Below are 17,508 nucleotides of genomic sequence, written 5' to 3' on the forward strand. Positions count from 1 at the left end.
TCAGATTTGCAGAAAGGAGGGCGCGGGAGGGCCTTGTATGCATCGTGAAAGTTAGAGTAGCAGTGATCCAGTGTATTGCCTTCATGAGTGCTACAAACAATATGCTGATAGAATTTAGGTAGCCTTGTTCTCAAATTAGCTTTGTTAAAGTCCCCAGCTACAATAAATGCAGCCTCAGGATATATGGTTTCCAGTTTGCATAAAGTCCAATGAAGTTCCTTGAGGGCCATCGTGGTATCAGCTTGAGGGGGGATATACACGGCTGTGACAATAACAGAAGATAATTCTCTTGGGAGATAATATGTCTTCCTCTTTTCCGGCAGCGTAGTTTTGGGTCGGCCTGGGTGCTGCGGACAAAGGATCCGCATCAGGAAAGTCGTATTCCTGGTCGTAGTGCTGATAAGCTGACGTCGCTCTGATATCTAATAGTTCTTCCCGGCTGTGTGTAATAACAAACACTTAAGATTTTCTGGGCTAACAGTGTAAGAAATAATACAATTTTAAAAAACGAAATATTGCAAAATTTTCTAAGGACTAGAAGCAAGGCAGCCCTCTGTCAGGGGTCATCATCGTCCTGAGTGCCTTTTACTCAGGAGTGGCTCCCGTCTGGCCATTCTACCATAAAGTCCTGATTGGTGGAGTGCTGTGGTGATGGTTGTCCTTCCTTAAGGTTATCCCATCTCCACATAGAAACGCTATAGCTCTGTCAGAGTGACCATCGAGTTCTTGTTCACCTCCCTGACCAAGGCCCTGCTGCCCCGATTGCTCAGTTTGGCCGGGCGGCAAGCTCTAGGAAGAGTATTGGTGGTTTCAGAAACTTCTTCCAGTTAAGAATGATGGAGGCCCCTGTGTTCTTGGGGACCTTCAATGCTGCAGACAAATATTTTGGTACCCTTCCACAGATCTGTGCCTCTACACAATCCTGTCTTGGAATTCCTTCAACCTCATGGCTTGGTTTTTCCTCTGACATGCACTTTCAAATGTGGGACCTTATAGACAGTTGCCCTTTCCAAATCATGTCCAATCAATTGAATTTACCACAGGTGGACTCCAAGTTGTAGAAACACCTCAAGGATGGTCAATGGAAACTGGATGCACCTGAGCTAAGTTTGGAGTCTCATAGCAAAAGGTCTGAATACTAGCCCCGGGACTGCTAGCGATCTGAATCGCCGTGTCTCTGGCTCACCTAGCTACTCTCTGGACCCTAAGATCACTCGGCTACGCATGCCTCTCCCTAATGTCAACATGCCTTGTCCATGGCTGTTTTGGTCAGTGATTATTGTCTTATTTCACTGCAGAGCCTCCAGCCCTGCTTAATATGCCTTAGCTAGCCCTTTTGTTCCACCTCCCACACATGTGGTGACCTCACCTGGTTTAAATGGTGTCTCTAGAGACAAAGCCTCTCTCATTGTCACTCAATGCCTAGGTTTACCTCCACCCTATTCACATGCTACCATACCCTTGTTTATACATTACACCTTGAATCTATTCTTCCGCGCCCAGAAACTGCTAATTTTACTCTCGGTTTCGAATGCACCAGACGACCAGTTCTTATAGCCTTTAGCATTACCCTGTAGAGGTCAATCCAGGCCCCGCAGAGTCTAGCTCTACTCCCATTCCCCAGGTGATCTCATTTGTTGACTTCTGCAGCCGTAAAAGCCTTTGTTTCATGCATGTTAACATGAGAAGCCTCCTTCCTAAGTTTGCTTTATTCACTGCTTTAGCACACTCTGCCAACCCGGATGTCTTAGCCATGTCTGAATTCTGGCTTAGGAAGGCTACCAAAAATCCTGAAATTTCCATCCCTAACTATAACATTTTCTGACAAGATCTAACTGCCAAAGGAGGTGGAGTTGCAATCTACTGCAGAGATAGCCTGCAGAGTTATGTCATACTATCCAGGTCTGTGCCCAAATAATTCAAGTTTCTACTTTAAAAAATTCAACTTTCCAGAAACAAGTCTATCACCGTTGCCCCCAGCTGTGCCCTGGACACCATATGTGAATTGATTTCCCCCCATCTATTTTCAGAGCTCGTAGTACAGTTTGGTGACCTAAACTGGGACATGCTTAAAACCCTGGCCATCCTACAATCTAAGCTAGATGCCCTCAATCTCATACAAATTATCAATGAACCTACCAGGTACAACACCAAATCCGTAAACACGGGCACATTCATAGATATCATCCTGACTAACCTGCCCTCTAAATACACCTCTGCTGTCTTCAACCAGGATGTCAGCGATCACTGCCTCATTGCCTGCGTCCGTAATGGGTCTGCGGTCAAATGAACACCCCTCATCACTGTCAAACACTCCCTAAATCACTTCAGCGGGCAGGCCTTTCTTTCCCCCGTGATATGCAACTTTTCAGGGAAGTTAGGAACCAATATACTCAGGCAGTTAGGAAAGCAAACAGAAATTTGAATCCTGTGGCACAAACTCCAAACGATTCTGGGACACTTAAGTCCATGGAGAAAAAGAGCATCTCCTCCCAGCTGCCTCCTGCACTGAGGCTAGGAAACACTGTCACCACCATCACTGGTCAACATAGCAGCACCCACCCGTAGCACGCGCTCCAGCAGGTATATTTCACTGGTCACCCCCAAAGCCAATTTCTTCCAGTTCTCTGCTGCCAATGACTGGAACGAATTGCAAAAATCACTGAAGCTGGAGACTCATATCTCCCTCACTTTCCTTCCAGTTCTCTGCTGCCAATGACTGGAACGAATTGCAAAAATCACTGAAGCTGGAGACTCATATCTCCCTCACTAACTTTAAGAATCATCTGTCAGAGCAGCTTACAGATCATTGCACCTGTACATAGCCCATCTGTAAATAGCCAATCCAACTACCTCATCCCCATATTGTTATTTATTTATTTTTGATCCTTTGCACCCCAGTATCTCTCCTTGCACATTCATCTTCTGCACAATTATCATTCCAGTGTTTAATTGCTAAATTGTAATTACTTCACCACTAAGGCCTATTTATTGCCTTACCTCCCTAATCTTACCTCATTTGCACACACTGTATATAGACTTTTTTCTATTGTGTTATTGACTGTACATTTGTTTATTCCATGTGTAACTCTGTGTTGTTGTTTGTGTCACACTACTTTGCTTTATCTTGGCCAGGTCGCAGTTGTAAATGAGAACGTGTTCTCAACTAGCCTACCTGGTTAAATAAAGGTGTTCTCAACTAGCCTACCTGGTTAAATAAAGGTGTTCTCAACTAGCCTACCTGGTTAAATAAAGGTGTTCTCAACTAGCCTACCTGGTTAAATAAAGGTGTTCTCAACTAGCCTACCTGGTTAAATAAAGGTGTTCTCAACTAGCCTACCTGGTTAAATAAAGGTGTTCTCAACTAGCCTACCTGGTTAAATAAAGGTGTTCTCAACTAGCCTACCTGGTTAAATAAAGGTGAAATACATTTTTTTACTTATGTAAATAAGGTATTTCTGTTTTTTATTAGTAATACATTTGCAAACATATCTAAATACCTGTTTTAGATTTGTAATTGTGGAGTTTGTGTGTAGATATGAGGGAAATGTATTATTTAATCAATTTTAGAACAAGGTTATAAAATAACCAAATCTGGAAAAAGTCAGGGGTCTGAATAATTTACGGATGCACCGTAATTGAGCTCCCTTTAAAAGAGGAACACATGGTGTGCTCCGGGGGCTGATAGGTAGATAGGGAGACGAAGCCAGCGGTCGGGATCCAAGCTGGCATGCCGCTCTCCCGCAAGGGCGATTTTTAGTGTTCTTATTGAGCTTCATTGTTAAAGTGAAATTAAGGTAAAGAATATTGGCTGTTGCTTGGCAACTTGGAGAACAACCAGCTAAAGCGCAGAGTTTTTATTGCATTTCATGCTGTGAACATTCTACATTTGCCTAGAGCCATAATATTTAGTACAGTCAAGGCCAAAAGTTGAGAATGACACAAATATAAATTTTCACAAAGTCTGCTGCCTCAGTTTGTATGACGGGAATTTGCATATACTCCAGAATGTTATGAAGAGTGATAAGATTAATTGTAATTAATTGCAAAGTCCCTCTTTGCCATCCAAATTAACTGAATTCCCAAAAAACATTTCCACTTCATTTCAGCCCTGCCACAAAAGGACCAGCTGACATCATGTCAGTGATTCTCTCATTAACACAGGTGTGAGTGTTGATGAGGACAAGGCTGGAGATCACTCTGTCATGCTGATTGAGTTCTAATAACAGACTGGAAGCTTCAAAAGGAGAGTGGTGCTTGGAATCATTGTTTTTCCTCTGTCATCCATGGTTACCTGCAAGTAAACAGGTGCTGTTATCATTGCTTTGCACAAAAAGAGCAACTTCTCCCAACCATCCAGGAACAGTTTGGTGATGAACAATGCCTTTTCCAGCATGATAGAGCACCTTGACATAAGGCAAAAGTGATAACTAAGTAGCTCGGGAAACAAAACATCGATATTTTGGGTCCATGGCCAGGAAACTCCCCAGACCCTAATCCCATTGAGAATTTGTGGTCAATCCTCAAGAGGAGGGTGGACAAACAAAAACCCACAAATTCTGACTAACTCCAAGCATTGATTATGCAGAAATGGGCTGCTATCAGTCAGGATGTAGCCCAGAGTTAATTGACAGCATGCCAGGGTGGATTGCAGAGGTCTTGAAAAAGAAGGGTCAACACTGCAATATTGACTCTTTGCATCAACTTCATGTAATTGTCAATAAAAGCCTTTGACACTTATGAAATGCTTGTAATTATACTTCAGTATTCCATAGTAACATCTAACAAAAATATCTAAAGACACTGAGGCAGCAGACTGTGAAAATGTATATTTGCGTCATTCTCAAAACTTTTGGTCACAACTGTAGTTGTACTTATTGCTCCTGAGTGGTACAGCAGTTTAAGGCACTGCATCTCAGTGCTAGAGGCGACACTACAGACAACCTGGTTTGAATCCAGTCTGTATCCCAACTGGCCGTGATTGGGAGACCCATAAGGCGGTGCACAATTAGCCCAGCGTCGTCCGGGTTTGGCCGGTGTAGGCCATCATTGGAAGTAAGAATTTATTCTTAACCGACTTGCCTAGTTAGATATACATTTCTTTTAAAAAATTGCGATTAACTTGAACTTTTGTGTGGCATCCTCACGTTTGCTGTGCTAGTTTGCTGCGTATCCACTGAACCTAACCGGAATGCTGTGTATTCACTAGAAATCTACCATGTGCTGTGCTATATTTATTTATCTTTGTACCCAGTTCAAGTCTACATTGGCAGTCTACAGTCTACATCAACACTACTTCTAGGCCCGAACAGCAAGGAGGTTCCAAAATCGCATTCATGGTAAACGCTGCGCATTTATTTCAGCTCCAGCGTAAATTACCTTTCAAAGTCAGAGAGCAATGCGTTGCCTTATATTGAATCCTGGCCCTAGTCTTCCAACATGATGAAGAAGAAGCATTAGAACAGTGACGAGGACACTTGTCGTGGTCTGAGCCCAGAGCTCCATATCAACCACAGAACGATGTTGACGTTAGCCTGAGCCGCTCACCGGACGAGAGACTCAACTGTTATGACAGGAGCCACAAATTAAGAAGCAATATTGTATCCCCCTCAGACTGGTTTAACATATCTGCCTTTAGGAAATGAATATCACACTTCCTGAGATCCTTGGTTTGGATTGGATCCACTGTATCAACCTCAGTGGTTCTAAATCACTATACAAACACTGCCAGATAGCACAATAAGGAAATGGACTGCAGGCTATGTCAAACAGCCACCCTTCACTTTCTTGGCTAGTACTAGTCTTCTCACAATCCCACAAAATGGTGTCAGAGAAGGGATAAATAATCAAGGAGGGGCTATGCATCCTATGGAAAATTTTGCATTGAATGCATAGCCCCTTGTTAATCATCCCTTTCATACCATGGATATAATTGAACACATTTGCTGGTAGAAATGTGTGCAACATCCACTGAAATAGCTAGGGCTCAAACCACCCAGTTTATAAGTCCTTGTAAACCATATTGTCTAAGTGGATAGAGCATCTTGGCTGAGTTTTCACTGCTTACTGTACCTGTGTCTTTGAATTGAATAACAGCAACCTATGGGCTAACTATGTGATCAATAGTATAGTATTATATTTAAGCAATAAGGCCCGAGGGGGTATTGTATATGGCCAATATACCATGACTAAGGGCTGTTCTTCAGCACCTCGCAACATATGGTATATATATATATATTTTAATATACCACAAAACCCAGAGGTGCCTTATTGCTAATTTAAGTTGGTTACCAACGTACAGTTGAAGTCGGAAGATTACATACACCTTAGCCAAGTACATTTAAACTCAGTTTTTCACAATTCCTGTCATTTAATTTAGTACAAATTCCCTGTATTAGGTCAGTTAGGATCACCACTTTATTTTAAGAATATGAAATGTCAGAATAATAGTAGAGAGAATGATTTATTTCAGCTTTTATTTCTTTCATCACATTCCCAGTGGGTCAGAAGTTTACATACACTCAATTAGTATTAGGTAGCATTGCCTTTCAATTGTTTAACTTGGGTCAAACGTTTTGGGTAGCCTTCCACAAGCTTCCCACAATAAGTTGGGTGAATTTTGGCCCATTCCTCCTGACAGAGCTGATATAACGGAGTCAGGTTTGTAGGCCTCCTTGCTCGCACCCGCTTTTTCAGTTCTGCCCACACATTTTCTATAGGATTGAGGTCAGGGCTCTGTGATGGCCACTCCAATACCTTAACTTTGTTGTCCTTAAGTCATTTTGCCACAACTTTAGAAGTATGCTTGGGGTCATTGTCCATTTGGAAGATCCATTTGTGACCAAACTTTAACTTCCTGACTGATGTCTTGAGACGTTACTTCAATATATCCACGGAATTTTCCTTCTCATGAAGCCATCTATTTTGTGAATTGCACCAGGATCTCCTGCAGCAAAGCGCCCCCACAACATGATGCTGACACCCCCGTGCTTCACGGTTGGGATGGTGTTCTTCAGCTTGTAAGCCTCCCCCTTTTTCCTCTAAATATAACAATGGTAATTATGGCCAAACAGTTCTATTTTTGTTTCATCAGACCAGAAGACATTTCTCCAAAAAGTATGATATTTGTCCCCATGTGCAGCTTTTTTTGCGGTTTTGGAGCAGTGGCTTCTTCCTTTCTGAGCGGCCATTCAGGTTATGTCAATATAGGACTCGTTTTACTGTGGATATAGATACTTTTGTACTTGTTTCCTCCAGCATCTTCACAGGGTCCTCTGCTGTTGTTCTGGGATTGATTTGCACTTTTTACACCAAAGTACGTTAATCTCTAGGATACAGCGTCTCCTTCCTGCCTGGTATGATGGCTGCGTGGTCCCATGGTGTTTATACTTGTGTACCATTGTCTGGACAGATGAACGTGGTACTTTCAGGCATTTGGAAAGTGCTCCCAAGGATGAACCAGACTACAATTCTACAATTGTTTTTCTGAGGTCTTTTGGCTGATTTCTTTTGATTTTCCCATGATGTCAAGCAAAGAGGAACTGAGTTTGAAGGTAGGCCTTGAAATACATCCACAGGTACACCTCCAATCGACTCAAATTATGAGGCTTCTAAAGCCATGACATCATTTTCTGGAATTTTCCAAGCTGTTTAAAGGCACAGTCAACTTAGTGTATGTAAACTTCTGACCCACTGGGATTGTGATTCAGTGAATTTTAAGTTAAATAATCTGTCTGTAAACAATTGTTGGAAAAATGACATGTGTCAAGCACAAAGTAGATGTCCTAACTGACATGCCAAAACTATAGTTTGTTAACAAGACATTTGTGGAGTGGTTGAAAAACAAGTCTGAATGACTCCAACATAAGTGTACAAACTTCCGACTTCAACTGTATATATTTTTTATTTAAAATAAATAAATGTTTTGTCATACCCTGAATGCTGAATGGCTGAAAGCAGTGGTATATCAGACCATATACCACGGCTTTCAGCCAATAAGCATTCATGGCTCAAACCACCCAGTTAATAATGATTAATAAGACATCCTCCCTGGGTTTGGACAAGCAATCAGTTATTATTGGCGTTACCCTCAGTATCCACAGCTGCTCACCTCACTCGGATGCATTCAAAAAGCCAGGCTATGAGTGCCCAGGGATTGATCTGAGCTTCCCATAGACTGCCTTAAATTAAATGAAAATGCCATTGTTTCATAACAGCTGTGTGTGTGTGTGTGTGTTCTGTGTGTCTGTGTGTGTGTGAGTGGCGTCAGTGCATGTGTAAATTCATTGAGAACCATTCCTTCACCATAAGTACAGTGCGTGAAAGAGAGGGGGAGAGAGAGCACCAGGTGGAAGACAAAGTCCACTGAAAAGGTCTCTGCATGGGACAGCTCCTACATGGCAACCACTCACGTGGTCACGGCGACGGCACGTGGCACAATGCTGCATGCACCCAAAAATAACCCCTTTTCATATCCCGCTTTTCTTTGTGGTCTTCTCATCAATCCTCTCATCCCCCTTCTAGCGGACATCTGAGAATTACTTTTGAAGGGTATTTTACACTAAACAAAAATAGAAACGCAACATGTGAAGTGTTGGTCCCATGTTTCATGAGCTGAAATAAAAGATGACAGAATTTTACATACGCACAAAAAGCTTAACTGGTTTTCTTATATGAACTGTAACTTAGCCAGAACCTGAACCAGCCAATCAGAATTGGTTTTTCCCCCACAAAATGTCTTTATTACAGACAAAAATACTCCTCAGCACTCCCTCAGACTGATGTGGAGTTTCTGGGCTGGCGTGGTTACATGTGGTCTGCGATTGTGAGGCCGGTTGGACGTACTGCCAAATTCTCTAAAACGACGTTGGGCGGCTTATGGTAGAGACATTAAATTCTCTGGCAACAGCTCGAGTGGACGCTTCTTCAAGACTGTGTTGTGTGACACAACTGCACATTTTAGAGTGGCCTTTTATTGTCCCCAGCACAAGGTGCACCTGTGTAATGATCATGCAGTTTCATCAGCTGCTTGATAAGCCACACCTGTCAGGTGGGTGAATTATCTTGGCAAATTAGTAATACTCACTAACAGGGATGTACAGAGTCAAATTGAGTAAAATAAGCTTTTTGAGCATGTGGAACATTTCTGGGACATTTTATTTCAGCTCATGAAACATGGAACCAACAATTTACATGTTGCTTTTATATTTTTGTTCAGTGTAGAATACATGACCAAAACTGAGTATTACCCATGTAGCTGATGGAAATAGCGAGAGAAATTGCTAGAAAGGAAGGGAAGAAGAATACATTAGACAGTGACAGTGTCACACAGGGGTTATAAGGACGAAACACAACATGTTACAAAACGCCGGAGATGATGACTACACAAATTAGGAGGGAAAATGAAGTCGGCTTCTACCCATCTCAGATGGTTGCTACGACAACCCCTCAGTTAGCGCAGCACGCGTTTGGTCTTCATTCAAATCAGATTAAAATATCAGTCCAGACACACTTCCTGCATCCTGCAGAGAGGAAGATGTGTTTATCTATTATATGTCATTTCCTGTGAAGTAATATGTAGTTCTTTATAAAATTGAGGGGGGGTGTGGCTAAAAAGAAACAACTCTCAGGGCACAAAGGTTGTTATAACACAATTTTGTCTGTAAAATATTACCCTGTTGGTGCATTGATTCCTTGGGCATTGATACTGTATCTGAGACTGACAGATGCATATCTGTATCCCAGTCATAGATAAGGCCCTACTTAATGTATTTGAATTGACTGATTTCCTTAGGCAAATCTATCGTTTTGGGTGAGACGAAATGTGACTCAAGCACCAATAAAGGCGAATAATCTATTGTCGGATTCACTGAATTGAAATGATCATTTTTAAACTTAAACTTTAAACTCAACTGAAAAGGTGCTATTGATGTTCCACAGCATTATGATATTGTCTTGGGGATAACAGTTGACGGATTGCAATTAGGCTGTGGAGTGAGCAGTCATATCCTCTGACTAATACTAGATACGCGGTAGAGAGATTTAAATACTAAAGAAGGTTAATCAATCACCCACATAAACGTGGACTGACTGGAAGAGAGGAAGTGAGTTGGAGAGAGTGTGTTCACACACGTTTGGATCACTGGCAAGACTGTTAATATTAAACTGTATCAACAAGAACTTAAGGCCTCGCAAGCAGAACACACACAAACAACCGAGCAAATATCGCATGGCATCCATTGCAATATGAAGAAACATAGCCTAACCCTAAACAATGTTTAATTCTCTAAGCTCGGCCTTCCTCGTACACAAACCTGAGAGTTTCAGTCCAAAACGGGAAGGAAGGAAGACAGATTAGATTCAAAGTGAAATTACTACTAGTAGATTCAAAGAAATTACTACTACTAGATTCAAAGTGAAATTACTACTACTAGTTTCAAAGAATTTACTACTACTAGTTTCAAAGTGAAATGACTACTACTAGTTTCAAAGAATTTACTACTACTAGTTTCAAAGTGAAATTACTACTACTAGTTTCAAAGTGAAACTACTACTACTAGTTTTAAAGAAATTACTACTACTAGTTTCAAAGTGAAATTACTACTACTAGTTTCAAAGTGAAATTACTACTACTAGTTTCAAAGAATTTACTACTACTACTAGTTTCAAAGAATTTACTACTACTACTAGTTTCAAAGAATTTACTACTACTACTAGTTTCAAAGAATTTACTACTACTACTAGTTTCAAAGTGAAATTACTACTACTACTAGTTTCAAAGTGAAATTACTACTACTAGTTTCAAAGTGAAATTACTACTACTACTAGTTTCAAAGTGAAATTACTACCACTAGTTTGAATATGAAATTACTACTTTTAAAATAAAACTACTAATACTAGTTTTAAAATTAAAGCTACAATGAAAGCTTATGTACAGTGGGGAGAACAAGTATTTGATACACTGCCTATTTTGCAGGTTTTCCTACTTACATGTAGAGGTCTGTAATCTTTATCATAGGTACACTTCAACTGTGTGAGACGGAATCTAAAACAACAATCCAGAAAATCACATTGTATGATTTTTAAGTAATTAATTTGCATTTTATTGCAGCTCGTTGTGGCTGGGTCTTCCAGCATGACAACGACCCGAAACACACAGCCAGGGCAACTAAGGAGTGGCTCCGTAAGAAGCATCTCAAGGTCCTGGAGTGGCCTAGCCAGTCTCCAGACCTGAACCCAATAGAAAATCTTTGGAGGGAGCTGAAAGTCCGTATTGCCCAGCGACAGCCCCGAAACCTGAAGGATCTGGAGAAGATCTGTGTGGAGGAGTGGGCCAAAATCCCTGCTGTAGTGTGTGTAAACCTGGTCAAGAACTACAGGAAACGTATGATCTCTGTAATTGCAAACAAAGGTTTCTGTACCAAATATTAAGTTCTGCTTTGCTGATGTATCAAATACTTATGTCATGCAATAAAATGCAAATTAATTACTTAAAAATCATACAATGTGATTTTCTGGATTTGTGTTTTAGATTCCGCCTCTCACAGTTGAAGTGTACCTATGATAAAAATGACAGACCTCTACATGCTTTGTAAGTAGGAAAACCTACAAAATCGGCAGTGTATCAAATACTTGTTCTCCCCACTGTATGTAGTCATAAATACCTCAAATTGGAAGTTACAGGAAATTCTTAGAATGACAATGAAGCATTCTTAGAATAATTGTTTTATCAGTAACTGGACCGATATTCCAAGAACAGGCTGGGGAGCCTTATGACCAGACAAGCCATGGTTTGACTAGACAGCCTTCTCTGAAGAGCTCCCTCATTCATAGAAAAACAATTATGCCAGAGGCAGTGCCAACAGCGACAGCCTGTCTGTTCCCGATTGAGGGTCAAGATAAGATTATTTTATCTTGTGGGACTTTTTCTGGCCACAGATGAGCACATGAAGAGTTTATTTCAAAAACACCAATTTTCAAGAAATTAATATTTATGGTTACTTTATGTCTGTGTAAAATAATCATGTGTTTTGATGCTAAATGCTATATATCCATTGTTTACCTGGAATTGAATGTTCTTATCCTGTAGATTTAAAAAAATAAATAATAAAAAAAGGATTTTCATCAAAAACCAGATATTATAGTGAAACGGAAATTCTAGTCTTCATTTTGAGAGTTCGTTGAAAAAGTTGTATTTTTTAGTAAATCTGTCCATTCTCCCCTAGCGGTTCAAATCAGGTGCCTCTATGTCATCTCAAGGGTGGGGTTCGGTATGAAATACGCTCCCTTCTAGATGTGCTGGGTGGTACCACCTCAAGGCTTACTCAAGGCTCCAGAGTGGCGCAGCGGTCTAAAGCACTGCATCTCAGTGCTTGAAGTGTCACTACAGACACCCTGGTTTGAATACAGGCTGTATCACAACTGGCTATGATTGGGAGTCCCACAATTGACCAGCCGCCGTCCGGGTTTGGCCGGTGTAGGCCGTCATTGTAAATAAGAATTTGTACTTAACTGACTTGCCTAGTTAAATAAAGGTTCAATAAAAAAGATATACAGTTGAAGTCGGAAGTTTACATACACTTAGGTTGGAGTCATTAAAACGTATTTTTCAACCACTCCACAAATGTCTTGTTAACAAACTATAGATTTGGCAAGTCTGTTAGGACATATACTTTGTGCATGAAACAAGTAATTTTTCCAACAATTGTTTACAGATAGATTATTTCACTTATAATTCACTGTATCACAATTCCAGTGGGTCAGAAGTTTACATACACTAAGTTGACTGTGCCTTTAAACAACTTGAAAAATTCCAGAAAACAATGTCGTGGCTTTAGAAGCTTCTGATTGGCTAATTGACATCGTTTGAATCAATTGGAGGTGTACCTGTGGATATATTTCAAGGCCTACCTTCACACCCAGTGCCTCTTTGCTTGACATCATGGGAAAATCTAAAGAAATCAGCCAAAACCTCAGAAAAAAATTGTAGATCTCCACAAGTCTGGTTCATCCTTGGGAGCAATTTCCAAATGCCTGAAGGTACCACGTTCGTCTGTACAAACAATAGTACGCAAGTATAAACACCATGGGACCACGCAGCCGTCATCTCGCTCAGGAAGGAGACGCGTTCTGTCTCCTAGAGATGAACGTACTTTGTTGCGAAAAGTGCAAATCAATCCCAGAACAACAGCAGAGGACCTTGTGAAGATGCTGGAGGAAACCGGTACAAAAGCATCTATATCCACAGTAAAACGAGTCCTATATCGACAACCTGAAAGGCCGCTCAGCAAGGAGGAAGCCACTGCTCCAAAACCGGCATAAAAAAAGCCAGACTACGGTTTGCAACTGCACATGGGGACAAAGATCGTAATTTTTGGAGAAATGTCCTCTGGTCTGATGAAACAAAAATAGAACTGTTTGGCCATAATGACCATTGTTATATTTGGAGTAAAAAGGGTGAGGTTTGCAAGCCGAAGAACACCATCCCAACCGTGAAGCACAGGGGTGGCAGCATCATGTTGTGGGGGTGCTTTGCTGCAGGAGATCCTGGTGCAATTCACAAAATAGATGGCACCATGAGGAATTAAAATGATGTGGATATATTGAAGCAAGATCTCGTAACATCAGTCAGGAACTTAAAGCTTGGTCACAAATGGGTCTTCCAAATGGACAATGACCCCAAGCATACTTCCAAAGTTGTGGCATAATGGCGTAAGGACAACAAAGTCAAGGTATTGGAGTGGCCATCACAGAGCAATGACCTCAATCCTATAGAAAATTTGTGGGCAGAACTGAAAAAGCGTTTGTGAGCAAGGAGAACTACAAACCTGACTCAGTTACACCAGCTCTGTCAGGAGGAATGCCCCAAAATTCACCCAACATATTGTGGGAAGCTTGGGGAAGGCTACCTGAAACGTTTGACCCAAGTTAAACAATTGAAATGCAATGCTACCAAATACTAATTGAGTGTACGTAAACTTCTGACACACTTGGAATGTGATGAAAGAAATAGAAGCTGAAATAAATCATTCTCTCTACTATTATTCTGACATCTCACATTCCTATAATAAAATGGTGATCCTAACTGAAGTAATACAGGGACTTTTTACTCAGATTAAATGTCAAGAATTGTAAAACAAAACTGAGTTTAAATGTACTTGCCTAAGGTGTATGTAAACCTCCAACTTCAACTGTACATGCCTGTCATTGAACAACCAAATGCCATTTAAAAATTATTATTTTTACAGATGACACTGATGTGTTGGTCTCATTGGTCTTCTGGCACAGAGTGAGAGGATATAATGTAGGCCTATACATCCTCAACTTAAACACTGATCAATGCTGTGCCTGTGTCCACTCTTTGATGGGCGAGAGAACACATAGTGGGTTATTGTCTGTGTATAAACGCCTTGGCAGAGGAGCTCCAGTGCTGGCCATAATTCAGCTGCATCATCCATCTCAGAGTCCAAACTGGTCTCAGAGCATTTCATATTATTATCTATGTAAATCTGAGACACTCCATTTAGTATGATATGCTACGTTTCATATGTTATGTATTCATTTGTGGATGTCTATCACCCATTTCGTATGATGTCTTACGAATTACAATTTGTATTTTATGTTAAGAATGTGCAAACGTATCATATTTTATGAATTTTAAAAACGTATGATACAGATAGTTAAGAATTCTAGCTAGGTGGCTAACGTTGCCTAGCTGGCTAACATTAGCTAGGCTAGGGTTTAGGCTTAAGGTTGAGTTTAGGAGTTAGGTTAACCGGTTAGGGTTAGCTAAAAGGGTTAAGGTTCCGGGAAGGGTTAGTTAACAATGAAAGTAGTTTCAAAGCAGCTAAAAAATTAGAAAGTAGCTGAAAAGTTGTTAATTACCTAAAATGTTAAAGTTGTCCATATGAGATTTGAACTTGCATGTTTGTGTTATACGCCCACTAATCCACCCCGACCAGCCGTCCTATTTCCTTTTTGAGATAAATAACCATCTGTCTTATGTAACCATACCAAATGTAACATATCATACTAATTTCAAAGGCACGCATTTACATTTACTATGTTCCGCCTAGTCTATGAGACCAGGCTGCAAAGTCAGTGCTGTTGTTGTGAGGATAAGAAACACATTGGACAGAACTGAGCTCACAGGTCTGTCAAACTTACCTTAAGAAGCCAAGAGCATACAATCGTGCACTTTTTTTTAATGGGTTAAAAATGTGGAATTCGTCATAGAGCTGTCATGTGCCATGTTAGCGACTAACCTCAACTCCACGATTAATGATGTTGTTGAGCTGCAACTAGTGTGTGCGGACTGTAAAATTGGACAATATTGCATGCTATTCTTTGGGTGCTGAAATCCATAGTAATCGATCAAAATAAATGGTATGTGATGTCGGAGCTCCAGTCCGCCCAGACTAGCCGCTGCTCAACTCCATCGTAACTCTTGGAGTTGAATTTAGTCGACTAATGCCATGTAATGGTTGCTCGGCTAACTGGTTTAGTACAGTAGGCTATGTATTGCCTTTTCACAAGAGATCTGATTATCTATTGTATGCATATGATTAACAATGGTTCGCTAACAAGTCGCCCCGCATGGTCTGTTGAAAGACGAATTGGAAAGATGAACCGCACAATGTACAGTGTTTATTACACAATTAGACTATTGCAACTCGTTCTTGGTCAGAAGTGCGATTACTGTCGACGCCCAAAATCATAGCATACCATTCTCACGGCAATAATTTATTCGCATATTACGCACGCTAGAAATGTGACATAATATGTCTGAATGCACGCATAATTGGCAACAATGTCAATATTTTATGTTGTCAATATGGGTGACGCAGGAGTACAAATGAAGACTAACATTTGAATGGCAACAGTTATCTTTCTGAACGTTTTGTAGCGCGTAAAACTGTGAATGTTATAGGCCTATTGATAAAGCCTTATGACTTCCAAGGTAGACTGACACGACACACTTACCTGGCCAGGACAACGTACAGGCTCCGTGTCGCCTACTGTAACCGTCACCAACTAGGAGGACACCTCCCTCAGTAACAGCCCTCTATGGGGACAGCTATGAAAAGCAGATCAAACGACGGTCTTTGGGAATGCCAACTGGTGCCACTTTCACACTGTGTTGGCTGTCGCTTATAGTCAATATCGTTCACTTGTTATTTTCTCCACCTTTTTGCGCGTAGGAATACGCTCTCCTCCGCGTCGCGAGGAAAACAAACGAACCGTGACGGGTGGAGAAATGGAGATTCACAGAATAGTGGGAAGGAACATCGCGGATGTTTGAGAATGTTATGTTTTGCGGTCTCTGCTCCTTTATTTATTGGCGCCTCCAATGCGCCCTCTGTCTGTGCAATAGCGTTTCTTACACAGACAGTGTTTACTAAGGCTTTAGAGAGCAATGGCGTCTTTTTTAAGCACTAATGGCTGGTTGGAATCTTATTTATAAGGCTAATGGCAACTACTTCTAAACTTCCAACGAGCCAATCAACCATAGACAAAGGATAGTATACCTAGCGTCACGTTAAAACGATGTCCTTTGGGCAAATCAGATGTCAATGTAGCCTACATAAACACAACCTTACTCCTGGCGAATTAACTTTAACACATAGCTTGTGTAAGAAAAGTTCTGAGTTCATTTGAAATATTAACTGCTATTTAGGTGTGTAAAAAAGTGAGTATGGAAGCTGATCAATGTCTAAATGTGTTGACATGATAGCTCAGCTGAACAACTTGTTTCCATGGCTAAGCAGGGTACATAAGAGTTAGGCTACTAGATGGTCAACTTGTTTCCATGGCTAAGCAGGGTACATAAGAGTTAGGCTACTGGATGGTCAACTTGTTTTCAAGTAAGTGCATTGCCCCTCATATACACTGCTCCAAAAAATAAAGGGAACACTTAAACAACACAATGTAACTCCAAGTCAATCACACTTCTGTGAAATCAAACTGTCCACTTAGGAAGCAACACTGATTGACAATAAATTTCACATGCTTTTGTGCAAATGGAATAGACAACAGGTGGAAATTATAGGCAATTAGCAAGACACCCCCGATACAGGAGTGGTTCTGCAGGTGGTGACCGCAGACCACTTCTCAGTTCCTATGCTTCCTGGCTGATGTTTTGGTCACTTTTGAATGCTGGCGGTGCTTTCACTCTAGTGGTAGCATGAGACGGAGTCTACAACCCACACAAATGGCTCAGGTAGTGCAGCTCATCCGGGATGGCACATCAATGCGAGCTGTGGCAAGAAGGTTTGCTGTGTCTGTCAGTGTAGTGTCCAGAGCATGGAGGCGATACCAGGAGACAGGCCGTAGGAACGTGGAGGCCGTAGGAAGGCAACAACCCAGCAGCAGGACCGCTACCTCCGTCTTTGTGCAAGGAGGAGCAGGAGGAGCACTGCCAGAGCCCTGCAAAATGACCTCCAGCAGGCCACAAATGTGCATGTGTCTGCTCAAACGGTCAGAAACAGACTCCATGAGGGTGGTATGAGG

General features: G+C 41.2%; 1 protein-coding gene across 1 annotated transcript in view; it reads right to left on the reverse strand.

Moving 5' to 3' along the window:
- Positions 1 to 16,306, reverse strand: part of gng12a (guanine nucleotide binding protein (G protein), gamma 12a) — a 55,159-nt gene extending 38,853 nt beyond the window's left edge. Inside the window, exon 1 of the mRNA XM_046320676.1 lies at positions 15,982 to 16,306. The gene's annotated coding sequence lies outside the window, so the exon portion shown is untranslated. The remainder of the gene's footprint in view (positions 1 to 15,981) is intronic.
- Between the last annotated feature and the right edge of the window lie 1,202 nt (positions 16,307 to 17,508).

This window comes from Oncorhynchus gorbuscha, linkage group LG22 (assembly GCF_021184085.1).
Source record: "Oncorhynchus gorbuscha isolate QuinsamMale2020 ecotype Even-year linkage group LG22, OgorEven_v1.0, whole genome shotgun sequence".
NCBI lineage: Eukaryota > Metazoa > Chordata > Actinopteri > Salmoniformes > Salmonidae > Oncorhynchus > Oncorhynchus gorbuscha.